This window comes from Oxyura jamaicensis, chromosome 4 (assembly GCF_011077185.1).
Source record: "Oxyura jamaicensis isolate SHBP4307 breed ruddy duck chromosome 4, BPBGC_Ojam_1.0, whole genome shotgun sequence".
NCBI classification, from domain to species: Eukaryota; Metazoa; Chordata; class Aves; order Anseriformes; family Anatidae; genus Oxyura; species Oxyura jamaicensis.
Window position 1 is genome coordinate 46,465,215 of NC_048896.1, and position 14,985 is coordinate 46,480,199.

At 40.8% G+C, this 14,985-nt stretch overlaps 1 long non-coding RNA gene across 2 annotated transcripts in view; it reads right to left on the bottom strand.

Moving 5' to 3' along the window:
- Positions 1 to 1,665: 1,665 nt before the first annotated feature.
- Positions 1,666 to 14,985, bottom strand: part of LOC118166563 — a 19,294-nt gene continuing 5,974 nt past the window's right edge. The window contains exon 3 of one of the 2 annotated variants that reach the window (XR_004750579.1): positions 1,666 to 2,532. This is a non-coding gene — a long non-coding RNA (uncharacterized LOC118166563). The remainder of the gene's footprint in view (positions 2,533 to 14,985) is intronic. The other variant, XR_004750580.1, reaches the window with a different exon arrangement.

Consider the following 14,985-nt stretch of genomic DNA (forward strand, 5'->3'; position numbering starts at 1 on the left):
CAAATTACATTTCTATATAATTTAAACCTAGCTCATTCAAAAATCCCTTATTTTTCAACCCAGTGAACACAAAACAGAACTACTAGATTAGATAATAGAAAGAAATTCTTTACTCTGAGGGTGGTGAGGCAGTGGAACAAATTGCCCAGAGAAGCTGTGGATGCCCCATCCCTGGAAGTGGTTGAAAGCCAGACTGGATGGGTCTTTGGGCACCATGGTCTAGTGGAAGCTGTGCTTGCCCACGGCAGGGGGGTTGGAATGGTATGGTCTTCAAGTCCCTTCCAACATTTGGTGATTCCAGGATTTTAATACCCAGCCTTATATGCTCAAGTTCAGCTATCCCCCAGGACAGACTTTACAGTCTTTCTGGACACCGGTTCTGTCTGAACACTCTTATGGGGACAACCTTTTCCTTTTTGCTAGCTGGGCTGTCTCCACCTCCAAGCGTGGGCCTGGTGCAGCTCACCTTTCTGCCACAGAGCCCCTCAGAGAAGACGCTGGCTTCATCTTCTCTGCTCCCTCCCAGCAGGCAGCTGCAGGCAGCTGTCAGGTCCACCCTGAGCCTTTTCTCCTTCATGCTGACCAAAGGAGTTCCCTCAGCCTGCCCTTGTATGCCGTGTGCCCCGGCCCCTGGCTCCCTCGTGTGCCCTGGGCTGGGCCCGCTAACACCCATCAGTATCTTTCCTGTCCGGGGGAGACCAGGAAGGGATGCCGGAGTCCAGGCGCAGCCACAAAAATTACACCAAATCAGAGAGGAAAGCAGTTTAACTGGGTTTTGTTTATTACTATTGTTCATGTTGTTGTTGTAATGTATTTATTATTTTTCCTATGATTATTCTATCAGTTTGTTGCCCCATCCTGGGAAGAACCAGTAACCAAGCACCTTGAAGGGACTTTACGCTGCTCTCCCGTGCTTCTTCCTGGCAGGCCTGAAGACTTCTGCTTCTGCAGAGGAACAGCTGTCTGCATGCCCGTTTCCAGGGATCTGCTGCTGTTCTCCGTGCACCACCATGCAGGGCCAGGCTTCGTCTTCAAGCACCTCCTGGGCAGCCTTCTTGTCCTCAGACCGAGACACCCCACGCCCAGCGTGGCCTTCGGAGGACTTCTCCTGTCGCCTGGTGCAGCAGCCCAGAGGAAGCCAAGTGCGCTCTTGCCCAGTGCTTGGGAATCCGTGCAGAAGAGGTGACACCTCTACAGGAGAGGTGGGGATGGGGGACGGGACGGGGGGGAAGAGGCCATCATGCAGGCAATTCTGCGTGATGGTAAAGGGATGGCCTCTCCCCCCTACTTGTGGAGGCGGAGGCAGGGCCGGGAGTACGGATGGGTCCGGGCGGTTCTGCGATGACGATGGCGTTGTCTCGCTGGTAGGAGCCCTGGCACGATGGTGTTGTGCCACATCAGATGGGCTGGAGGTGGATCCACCTCCATCGGCTCTTCGTCCTCTGCAGGTGGATCCACCTCCATGGGCTCCTCACCACCTGCCTCGGCCGCTCCAACTCCACCGGCGCTCCTCCGCCTCCACTTCTTCTTGGGTTCGCTGACCCGATTCGCTTTGCACCCCCAAAGGGGTGGGCAGCTCTCACTCCAGCTCCTCTTAATTCCAACCATCGTTGGCAGTCGCCAGAGGGCCAGAGTGATCAGTGAGTGGTGGGCCAGGCGCAGGGGCTTTTATAGGGCCCTGGACAAAGGGGGGGGGGCAGATTCCACTGTGACATCAGGAAGCCTCTGTGATGGCCGCAGTGATGGCGCACCACGCCCCAGGCCCAGCATGGCTGTGCTGGGAGGGGGCTTCTGCAGCCTGAAAGAGGCCTTCGTGTGGAAGGAGGAGGAGGGTCAGGGGGCTGGTGGACCCTTCCCTGGGACATTTTGCTTGCCAGAGAGACAGGCTGCCCCTTGGGCACAGGGACTGCCCTCTGCCTCCACTCCTGCACCCTGAGTAGGATCCTTTTCCAGAGTAGCCTTAATGCAGACACACCAACTCTTCCCTTTGACATGTTTCAGAGCTCCCTGTTTACCAATCCTAACATAAAGAACCCCACCATGATGCAGTGCAGTCACTGTAGCAATTACTTAGGGCAGTAGTGAGTATCCCAGCGCCCTGGCTTCACTCTAGGTCCGAGATGCTTCTCATTTCCAGGGAGCTTTGTCTCTTCTCATGACTTCTCCTGGGCCACAATCTGCAAGTGCGTGAATCCAGTCTATGCATTTCTGGGAAGGCAGTTCAGCACAGTTCTGTGTTTATCCAAACCATGCTAAGACTGACAGGGTTATTTTCTTAAATATCTCAGTACAAGTGAGACTAACAGCCCACACATCGATTATAAGCACACCAGCCACAATTAAGCTGAGGAAAACATTTCATGTACAGAGCAGGGAACTTTAGGGCACTCGGCCTAGCAGAGGGAGTGAAGTTAGGAATTGGGCTCTACAGATTGGAAACTAACGTATAGTGTGGGAAATTGCAGCTGGCTAAAGATCTGTTGACAGAGGACTAGGAAGTCATGGAGAGACCATTCTTGCACACTTTGCAAGCTCAAGCATAAAAAAAAAAAAAGTTTACCACATGGAAAATAGTCACACTAGTTTTCCCAAGAATACTCTTGAAAGCTTTATGAGTTAAATGTGTCTACAAATAAGGAGTGGCAGGAAGGAAAACAAAGCAGAAAGGTTGTACAAGACTAGCAAGGTAAACTTATATACTTATGCCATGAAACAAAGTTTTACCAAATACAGCTCATGGAACCTCATTAATTTATTTCAAAACTTTATCAAGCTTCTGAGCTTTTTAGGAGAGAATAGAAATCTGTCCTGAATGTTTCAGAGAGCTCCTTGTTGTGTTCATCTTAGATTTCTACTCCCAGTAATTACTCCATCTAAAAGTCTCAGAAACTAAGATTTTCTAGAAACATTAAATTCTGAAGCTACCTCTCCCTCTTCCAGGCTGAGAGACAAGAGCTGTGGCAATTGGTTACATGTTATGACCTTGCTGCAATGAAAATTAGCATCTTGCAACTTACCATAAAATACCTTACCCCCAGTAAAACCAAACCACACAGTCAACTCCAACCTCGCCTGCTTTGCCTGCGTACATACAGAAACATAATTCTGGCAGTTCTAACTAAGCTAGTGAGAAAGATTATAGGGGGGCAAAAAAAAAAAAACTGAAATATTTCAGTGTTGACACTGCCAATTAATCACTGACAAAGATCTACATAAAGCTTCTGCATTGATTTGCCAATGGACAGATACAAATGAATACACAAAATATATAGCTATATAGCAACTGGCTGGTACACCACCATCACTACTAATTTGTTTACACACCATATTCAGCCTACACAGTGGAACAATCAGTGCCAAGCGCCAACTGAGTATCTGGCAGAATCTGATTGTGTGTTGATCAAACCTGGAAATGTAAAGGAAGAGCCTAACTGCTAGTTTTCAAACATTTCAGTTTCTCTGCATATTTTCAAAGCCAAGATGTATTAGGTAGTCACTCAAACATGGAAATGAAATATGACAAAACCTGAACAGAGTAGGTGTACTCTGCTCTGGCATTCCAAGAGCTGAGCAGCTGGCTCTGGCTAAGGAGACATCTTGCTGAGCAATAAATTTTGGTTTTAGTTCAAAGTCTGATGATAGGTAAAACAATTTCCATGTTTAACACAAAGTAAAACTAGGTCTGAAAATCTTAAGTCAAATTTTTGTGTATTAACTTTATGGTCATGCTTCAAAGCATAATTCAACGTGAAGCTGACAGTACGTATCTGACATACTTTTAATGTGTTGAGGGGAGCAGAGAAAGACAAATCAGTATATTGATTTTTCAAAACAACAAAAAAAGTGCTAGATACCCGCCTGCTCCTAATAACCTATAGTTTTACGGGGCCATTTCAGTCACAGGAAGAGTGCTCTGTTCTCCTACCTCTCCATATCCCAGGGAACTCTGTAGAAAGTAACACACATTAAAAGATTAACAACTCTTCATGAATCTGGATAAAAGCTTACAAAACTTTTACATTATCCTGGTACAAACTCTGCAGAGATCTCTTTCTAAAGCCAATAAACTGCAATAAAACAATGTTTTTCCTGGTACCCTGGTATCAGGAGCAGCCTTCTAGAGGAACAGAAAAAAAGAAGCAAGTTAAGCTCAGAGAGTGAGGACAACTGGAAGCTGCTGAGCCTGTCTGACACAGCTGCTGTCATCTGCTACTTTGCTGTCGGTAGCAGACAACTACATTTTTAAGAACCAGACCTTGAAGTGATGGCAAAATGCTGCATTCAAATGAGATTATGGCAAGAGCTGTTCATAGCTCTGTTCTTACAGACTGAGCCCAAAGTTCTTGAGACCAGTTCCCACAGGCTCTTTTATATTATGCTTTTCAGCTCACCTATTGTTATTTTAAAGACTTCTCATCATTACAAGCTCCATTTGGAGTTCTGATTGAGAGACCTATGCTTAACACCATCACTGCACATGAATTCGTCATCAACAGAGATGAGAAAGCAGTTAGGTATTTAATCACCAGCATTAACTGTCTCTTGCAATGCTGTTGTGTTTCTAAGTGACCTGACGCTGCCAACACAACTGTTCCTAAGTTGTGTTCCTAACCTTACACCTGGTCTGGAGTCCAAAACCCCACAGCAATGTGGAAGCAACAAGTGAAGCAATGCCTGCTTTTACTCAACTATAGGTTTAAGTACAGTGCAAAACACTAACAAATTTAAAAGGCTTTATAGTCCACAGACAAAGAAAACCTTTCAGGTTTGTATGTGTTCTTTTGATAAATTCCACATGAAAAATTGGAGATTTGATTAAACACAAGAACTTCACAAGATGACGTGGCAAATACAGATAACCTGAAAGCTGACAGAAGATAAAAGCACTTTATTTCCTACTGTGAGAAACAAAGTTGTGTTTTTGCAGTAGAGAATTATTTTTCTTTATTCCAAGGTTGCTGTGTAGTCATCATAAGGAGAAATGCTAAGTAGAGAAGTAGACAGTAGAAGGCCTCACTGTTCCCAAATAAGGGAGAAGCTTGAGAAAAAGAGGATGAGCAGTGTGAGAACAGTAAAACAAAGATCACCACTTCTCAAAACATAAGAAAGGAGAAATTAAAGGATTGAAAAAAAGAATAATTGTACATATATGGTATAGAGGAGCGTCGAGTAGCTTGTGAACCTGTAGTACTCAGCCAATGAGGAAACGGGAGGTGATCAGGCATCGGGTAATAGGGAATAAAAGGTTATGATTTGTTTACTAAAATGCACTCCTGATTGACAGGACGCCCGCCATTGCAATCGCGAATAAAATAGCTTCACAGAAGATCCTGTCTGAAGAAAATTATTTGAGATTTTTCTCACACTACTCCTGAGAAAAATTCATTTTGGATCATCATTACCTCTCAGTAGCATCCCCTTTTATTCTGTGCCTGAAAACTAACAAAGACCATTAGGTCTCTCCAGGAAAAAAACAAGACATTCTCCTAGAAAACAAGACATTCATTTTCAGAGTATTTCAGAGTATTTTTAAGCTAACAAAAAAATAAAAACTGGATGACAAGCACATTACTCATCTAGCATTTTACACCTCTGCCTAAGGCCCAGTCAAAAACAGATCCCAACTTACTTGTGATCCCCATTTGCCTGGTAACTTCTCCCACTCCCCAGAACGCTATATGGCTAGTTTCTGTCTGCCTTCAATTCTCCAGCTAAGTGGCTGGTCTCTGCTAAGTAAACTGCAAACACACATTGTATGCAACTCCACAGCAGTAAAGTGACCCGTCTTTCCTGCTCAGTACAAAAACGTGAATGGTAAGAAGCACATTTTTTCCCTAGGGTGTTTCCATGTGAACATTAAAAAAACAACATTAAAACAATGATTAAAGATGGAGCAAGTTCCCAGTAACATGGGGAATAGGGGAACGTATTTAGATAGGTAGACTAGCAACAAAGTATTACTAAAACTTTTACTTCCCTTATCCTTTTGATGAATGCCCACTCTCCTCAAAGAGGCTGACTGATTTATTTGCAAAAGGGAAAGAAGGAGAGCATTAAACCCATGCAGACAAAATGAGGAAAAGTCACTGGCCAGTGACCCTGTCGGGAGGGACATTATGCCTTCATTTTTGTTTCACTAAAAAGTAACCATGATCTGCCACCACTAAACACCTGCTCAGGTAGTTTAGGGTGACTACAAGCTGTGAAAAAAATCCCTTACTACAACAATTTCCATGAACAAAGAAGGAAACAACATAACGGATGTATAAAGTAAGACTTCTGGATTAAAAACCAAGAGGTTTAAGTAATCAAAACCTTGTAAATCAATTAAACAATTAAAAATCAATTAAACAAGTGATGAACCTTCAAATTATGAACCTGAAAGTTTGCATTAGCAAATCTCAGAAAAATTTAAGAATTGGCTTCTTCCAGCCAGCGTTCTAACACATCCAGTGAAGTACATCAGGATCCCTAACATCAGAAGAACAGGTCTAGAAAGGGGCTCAGAACTGAAGTATGCATAGAAATAAATTAAACTTTTAATCCTGCTAACCTGATATGACCTGCAGGTTAAACACAGATTTAACTTGGTCTTGAATTATCTTGGTATGTGTCTGGAATCCTCATTCCTGAATGAGTTTACCCCTTTACACAGAAACCCTGAAATGTTCTTCAAATCCCCCACCATAGAAAAACGTGCACAATCCTTCTCCAGTACTCAGCAGGAGAAAGGATAAATCAGTAAGTAAATAAAAGCTCCTTTCAAGTCCCCTGAAGACTAACTACAGAGACTACTCCCCCAGAAGAAGAATTAGAGGACACATCCCCAGTCATGCATGCAGGCTAAGTCTTTGATAGAAACATCCCATGTTCCTACACCACTCTAGGGGTAAATGACTGTCCTCCATTTTAAGCATGCTGATGCACAAGGAAAAGAGTAGGATGCCTAACATATAGCCAGTTCCCTTCTTTCCTGCACCACTCCCATACTCATGTCACTCTAGTGACTAGGCTATTTTCAGTAGAATTATTCTAGACTAATGACTGGACAGATGAGGGCAGAATTGGACTTCAACATTTTAGGATCACCATACGGCTCACAGAACTACTGCCAACTCATTATCAGGTATGTGAAAGTTGAGTTCTGAAATCAGGTGGGGTTTCCCCCACACACCCTCAAAGTTTACATACTTTGTGTACTAGTGTAGATTTTGTGCCTCTATCTCCATCCAGTGTGATAAACGTTTTATCAGTGGCACCATACTCAGTTTTGCAAAGCTCTGTGAAAAGCATTTTGATATAAATGAAGGATGAGTATTTCAGAATTACTTGTTCGGCTTACCAAATCCATTCAGAGGCTCTGTTCTTATTTCATGATTTTACCTAACAAGCTTTCTAGTTCTCTCATGACATCATCTACATAAGCAGAGCAGACACGTTTGCTTTAGAAAACAAATGTGAAATAAGTGCCTACAAAATGATCTTTCAACCTCAATGAAATTTCTCTTTGCCCCTTCTCCTCTCCTGACCTCAGCTCCAGTGCATAATTAGGGCTCTGTATCACGTGGAGAGATTATAACCAACATGGGTAAGAATAGGAAATAATCAGATCATTCAAACTCAAACCAATTGTGTTATAGGGCAGATGTTTTCTAACCAGAGGACAGTTGTGGCTGAAAGAAAGAAAGACTACGATGGCATCATCAAATAAATTTTCATATTGTAATTGCATAAATAAATACCACCTGGTGACCCACATCTCTAATTTCTATGGAAGAAACCTCTTTTCTTTCTAAATACTCTTCCCAGAAAGAAAAGTGCTCGCATCTCTTTTAACGCTGAACTACCTCTTTTATGTTCTTGGACAGTAGTCAATATTTGTATAGACAGACCTAGGAGCCTCAATATTGGATTAAGGAATTACGTGCAGTGGGATTTGCAGCCTTTTCCATTTTCTCACTCCTATCACGCCAATATTTACCAAGTTCATTTGTGCTGGAGGCAAGTTCAATTTCCATCTCTGCTCAGGGGAGTGATTAAATTTAGCTCATGCCGAGAAGAAATTCAGTGCTACGAATATAGCAAGACTTGGCTGCCAACCCTAGGAGGAAGGATTAGTACCAGAAGCAGAGCTACCAAAAGAAAACACCTGCAAAAAAAGGTTCACTATAGCGAAAAAAAAAAAAAAAATGTTTCTAAAAAGCAAAGCCAAGTCACTATAAGCATAGAACTGAAGTGCGTTAAACTCATTTTCAATACCAAAAAGCATTCTAGTAGTGCAGTTTTAGATTCATTAGAATAATCCCTAATTTTGAGGGAGCTGGGAACATGATTTAGGATTTTTTTTTAGGATTTTTGCAGCTAGTATGGATCTTTTAACAGACCTGAAAGGAAATCCTAAAATTGAGTTTTACTGAAGTTTTGAGTTGATTCAAATTTTGCAGCATTTGCTTATTTCTGACAATGAAACATCAAATGGCTTCCTCTGTTAGAGGGACCTAGTAGTAGCTTTTTCCTCTGCCAAAATGAAATAGCCTTTCCTATAACCTGAAACCTTCCTACTGGCTGAAAAACAGTCATCTCGTCACTCAAGGAAATGAATGAACACTGAAAAATTATCCATTGCATATAAAGGAAAACTGCTACTCACAGAGTAGACTGAACACTTGATTTTGGAGCTATCCATTAGTCCAATTGTGTTTTTTTCTGGAACATAACTATGTTCAGCTGACAGCAGTGACTTTTCAAGACTAGGAAATAAATGTATCAACCCAGTAGAATCGCATTCCAGAATTTTCTACACTTCTGCCATTTAGAAGGAGCACACTGTCATCTCAAAGGTGGTAGTGCCATCCTTCTTCTCAGAATGGAGATTTAAATGTGGCTTCCAAGACTGAGACAGACATATGATAAGAAGGGACCTTTTAAAATCCCTTCTTTTTCCTTAAGGAGGAAAGCACAAAGATGTTATGAAATGGTTTGGTTTTGAAAGAAATAAGCAGGACTTCCAGAAGCGAGGGCTGCTAACTTGAGTATACCAGGGGAATAAAACAGGCACCAAATTATTTAAACCCTTTTCTTACTAGGGTGATTTTGAAGGCAATTCAATTTTGAATTAGGGGAAAAAAACAGAAATGGATTAAGCTTCCTTCTAATTAAGTTGAATTACTCATAACAGCTATGTCAGATCCAATCATATCAATACGAACAAAAAAACACGTTCATTACAAATTGCACAGGAGCATTTATTTGAAAATCAGCTCAGTTTGATAAATTACCACTCACAGCACGTGTATGGCTTACTGTCTGCTTTAAAAAATGATTCCATACACTATTAATTTACCATTAGCTCTGAGCACCCAGAAACCTTGGAGGTGATATACAGATGCCTCGGCAAAGCCTGCTGGACGCTCCATGCTCCCAAGTGCACTCTTCATGTTGGCTCCTTTCAAAAGCTGTTAGCAGTTAAAGCTCCTCCATATCACTGCCATCCCATATGCCTTGAACACTTAACGGCTGGGAATCTACCCATTTCCCGTGCCAAATGGCTCACATCAAGTTTGGGCTTGTTTTGCCTGAAGATCACGGCCAAAACCGTAACAATGGCCACCAGTAATTCACATACCCAACAGAAACAGTGATTTGTGGCTTGTAGAAGAAAACTATCTCAGGACAGCAAGGAAACTGGCAACATTGCTTCAGGCAACGGCTGTTCTTCATGGGCAACCGTGGGCTGCTACAGGAAATCAGGGCAGCTCTTGCCTGGTATCTATATAAGCTTTTCTGCAGAAGTGAAATCATTCCAATTAGCTTTCAAGAAAAAAGAAAAATATAAAGCTCTTTAATTTCAGAAGTTCAGCATAGTAACAAATGGAAATTTTTGCCTAACACAGAGGGGGTAATAATCTATGCTTCACATTAGACTACAGGACCTCTCAATTAGACTTGAAGATACTTGAAACACGTTGACCCATTCTTGACCTAGAAGTCAATTCTTGCTACCACTGTGACAATGATCCACTCATCAGATTAAAGTCAGTTCACTTGAAATACTCAGACAAGTGACAGAAAAGATACATTTCAAATATGAAATCTCTTCTACGAAGAACTAGTTTATTAGAATATTTATGGTCTTCCTAAATGGCACTAACCTGTTCCTGCTATGGTTAACAAGTGTGATGCAAGAAAACCCCATATGCTAGAACAGATGCCAGTCACAACACCAGCTCTCGGAAGGAGGAGCTCCTGCCCTCTGTTAGTAAGTCACAGGCTGCTGATGCCATTTGCTTGCATATTGGCAACCAAAACCAAAGCCAATACACCTGTCATCACAAGCTGCAATTACCTAATGACAGAAGGGAGAGTTCCTTGATTTTGCACGCTGAGCCATTTAAGAAATATTTATTTCTTGTGGCTCCCAGAGAGCTACAGAGCTCCCAGTTGCTCTCTATATGAAGTTCAGAAGCACAGCTTTGCAGAAATGTAACTACCTACTGCTGCAATTCAGCTTGTTGGGAAATACATACGTATAAAAATAGTCAATTCTTGAAACGCTCCCTCCCCATAACGGATTTTTTCTCTCCCCACTTTTTCTTACCTCTCTCTTAGCAGATGGCATATAGATTATATGCCATAAATATGCAATTCCTGTCATTTGAGGGAATCTTATCTGCTCTTCCTAGGAGGTTGATTGAACAACTGTCCACTGATGAGGCTTTTATAGCATCAACATTTGTGACACATCCAATCAGCTAGCGAGCAAGCGCTCCTACTGATGCGCGTTATTTACAAGTGGGTAAAGCACAGAGCTTACAACATTCATTTAGCTTTCGATTTGTTTTCAAATTACAAAACTCATTCAAACAGATGAATCACCGCACATTTTTAAATCTAGGCCTGGAGTTAATCTGCTGAGCTCCACTACTTTTAAGAGACTCAAATCTTGCATAGCATTAAAGCTGGAGATTTGTTGCCCTAGATACAACTCTTTCACATAACGCCAATGGACAGTGCCCAACGTTAGATAAACACAAAGACAGCGAACGCAATGAAATCATGGATGGGCAGCCTGGGCAAACATTCTAATTCACTAAACATCCAGACTTAATTAAAACAGCACATCAAAACTAAAATCCATGACAGGCAAAACAGTTTCTCATGTAACTAATTCCTGTTATATTTATTATTGGGTGTATTAACTGAAAATTGAGTACTTCAGACAAGCTGATCGGTGGTGTTTCAGGTTTCAGATTTGTATGATTTATTTACTATGCATTTGATAAAGTATTTTGCATTCTCTCCCCCCAAAGATGTTAGCAGAAAAATCTTTCAAGAAGGAATTTAAAAGGCCCTTCTTGTAGATGAAAATGAAAAATCTTCATCACCTCAAGTGTTAGATAAACAGAAACTAATGAACAATTATTTAACATCATCACAAGTGTCAGAGGCCTGAAGTAGCATGGCTTCATTAAGATGCGTGCCCTGAGTCATCTCCCAGACTGGTGAATCACAGATAGCAGATTCCCTTCATCACCAAATACAGCCACAGAATTATATTAACTGATCTGTTAGAAATATAGGAATGACATGACATCTCCTGCTGTTAATTCAGATCAATTACTCATTAAACATAATTAAAAGAGGCAGGAGGGAGGTTGTTAACTGATGTTTACATTAGGATTTAATAAAGTAATAGAGATAAGCAGTTGTAGCACTTAAAAGAGAGTTTGATGGACTGTTTGATCAGCAAAGTTTGTACATCTCAGGTGAAATGCATAAAATAACTAAGAAAACTAATGCTTCCCTCTCATTCTTCACTCTCATATACCTACTGGTTTAATAGATTTCAGTACCTGAATAATACAAACCAGGCATGATGGGCCCTTTATTATTTATTACAACAGACAAATTATGTTCTCCTGTCACTGAGCAATGGCTGCTCCTAAACCCAATTACTTCACTTTACTGCCTGTTTACAGAAACAGATATATTACTAGAAGAAACTCTCAGTCCTGGAATTACATTGCACCTAAGTAGATAAATTGTTTCTACAATTTTTGTCTCTTACGTTGATTGCCTTTTCTTTAAATCCCAGAGCTGGAAAGAACCTAGCCAGCTGAAACTGAAGGAGTATAAACCTGAAATAACACCGCCAGAATAGGTCTTTTCTTGCTATCTGTTAAACTCACCACATTTTTGCCTGTTAGAAGACTGTTCATCTTTCTGGGCTAGATCTCAGAAGCCTATGAAGAAAATCTGAGCATCCTCTCTTGCAATCATTGCTTAGGCAAAAAGCTCTGATTCAGGAAATCCAGTTCAGGAACAGAACTACTGCTACTGCAACTCCAGCCTCTTTCACGAGTGGCACCTCCACAAGTGAAGTGAATTTTACCTTTAACTGCTGAATTTCAGATGTGGTGTTTTCTTTCTTCTGGCATATTATTAGCCAAATTTGTTTGCCTTCCCTAATAGTTAATCAACTCGCTAATTAGCAAGTGGTCCCACTGCTTGTTGACACTTTTTAATCTTACCTGCTCATCTCAAAACACTCTTGTTCCTTCACTTTCAAAATTCGAACAGGTAGATAAAATTGGAAGGGAAGAAGATAGCAAGATAGCATCATGAACTATCAAAAGCTCCAGACACACCACGACAGATTTTCAAGTAGCAAAAGCTTGCAGAGTTTTGTGGATTGCAATAAAACTGATTTGATCAAAACCAGCTGAGAATAGCCTTATAATTACAGCTGTCTTCATTTAGAAAGTCAATATGATGATTATTGCTCTTCCTCACCACCTTTGTCCAAAAAAATTAAGTCTTTACTTCTAATTTTGGGATTCAGTTAAATGCAATACTTTCAAATAGTGACACATTCAGAAGTGTGGGGAGGTTGTGTGTGTTTTGGCTGAAATATTGTCTTCTCTTTGTGCCATAATGCTGGTAGCAACTTCTGTACAACTAAACTAGAATGAAAACTGGTGAGGTATCGGAATTACTTTTGTGTTAACAGCAGAGCTGCTAAACATTAAAAATCTCATATGGAGATTTTATTTTTTCCCTCCTTGCATATGGAAGACAGACCTACACAGATAGCTCTCAAACAAGCAAAAAAAAAAAAATGGGGGAGAGAGTGAGTTGGGGGGGAGATGAGGCTTGGGGAAGAAGCTTACAGAATAGATATAGAATTTTGGAAACTATACCATTTCCCAAAACTGACTCTAATATATGCATCCCTTGAGTACTTGGTAGGGTTTACTATTACTGTTTCATTGATTTAAAGATTGAAGCCCTGTAAGAATTTTAAGATTAAGAAATTGAGAATTCACTGAGAATGAAGACTTCTATTTATAAGCCCTCTGACATTGTTTTGTTGTGTTGTTTTTTTTTTTGGTTTTGGTACTTCAGTGTTAAGCAGATGAAGAGAAAGGCGATGTAAACATTGCCATTTAAAACTGGACCTGAATGTTCTGCGAGCTATCTCACAACAATCCAGGAGGTTTATTACTGGCTTTAATTATTCACAGTTAACAGTCTGGTCAATGAATTATGAATAAATGGGAAGAGCGAAAGGTTGACTCAGAATACATGGGAAGAAGTGTTGAATCAATCATTCCACAGAGGTCAATACAGGGTCTTCACATCACTTACATTAAGTTCAAACTCTGGATAAGGGATTTGAGGAAGTTTTGAATCAGAGCTACTTTAAGATCTTAGGCTGAGGAAGTGTCCCTATTCTAGCAAGTACACCACTCACATAAATGGCAATGATGCACACCAGACACTATTACAATAACCACGGAAAGAAGAATGTTAACAAGATGTGTTTTAAGGCTCAGGGATGCAAAACTGAAGCCAAATGGCACATAATTAAGCCTGTTAATCAGCTCAGAACCACACAGCCATAACATTCTTTTCAATACCAATAACATAAACTGAGCAAACATTTTCATTTGAGTTTCATGTTTGTTTCAAAGCAGTAGTTAAACCTCATAACAACACTGAGCAGTATTTATTAAATCTCCACCTACAATACTGATTACCATGAGTTGTCAAGGAGATTGGAGATGTAGCACAGGCAGGCATATTAACCCTGCTAAATTTTTGTGTGTTGGAATTTATTTTCCATTTGTAAATGCACTCACTACTTTGAAAGTAAGAGATGTGGGCCTTTTTTCTTCTCAAACATGAAGGATGATTCTTAATTGCTTCACATCTGTATCTGTGCAAAAAGATTATTATTAATTAAATGTACAAACTTAGAACTCCTGTAGAGTATCATTAATGAAAAATGTGTAATGCTGATTGATGGAAGACAAGAATTTGAGCCATAACTGTCTCAATGAGGTACAGAGAATTTCAGTACTTAACTTCACAATGGAATTCAGACCTCCAAATACAGTGATGGTTACTTGAAGAAGGAAAACACTGTCAGGTTAACCGATGATGTTTGGACCTAGATTCTTCAAAGAGAAGTCTCAAACTCTATTGTGAGTTATTGTGATACCTTGAGTTTTTGCTCCCCATGTTTTCTTCTCACAATTACTGTATCCTGGAAAACGACTGAAGTAGTAGCTCACCTGGAACCTCTTATAAAGCCACTCATTGGCTATGCTCTACAGTCGTGGTTTTCCTTTATAAAAGGTTAAAAAAAAAATAAAAATTAAATGCATGTTTTCAGTATTAAGCAGAATAGATAGCAGAATTTTGCCCTGAACCAGCATCCCCTCAGACAGACCCAGCTGCCTTACTGAAGAAGCAGGGAATATGATTTGGGGGAGATGAATTCAGATCTTCCCCTGCCCAAGCTCTATCTAGGCTAATATGAAGGGTATGTGCCCCCAGCAGCTGTTCTTTACGAAATAAGTCCTACCTATTCCTTTAGGCAGTGAAGGAAAAAGTTTCTTTCTATTTCAGAAGATCTGCAAGTTGTGAATGTGAAAAAGGTAATCATGACCCCTGAAAAAAAGGTAATCATGACCCCTGAAA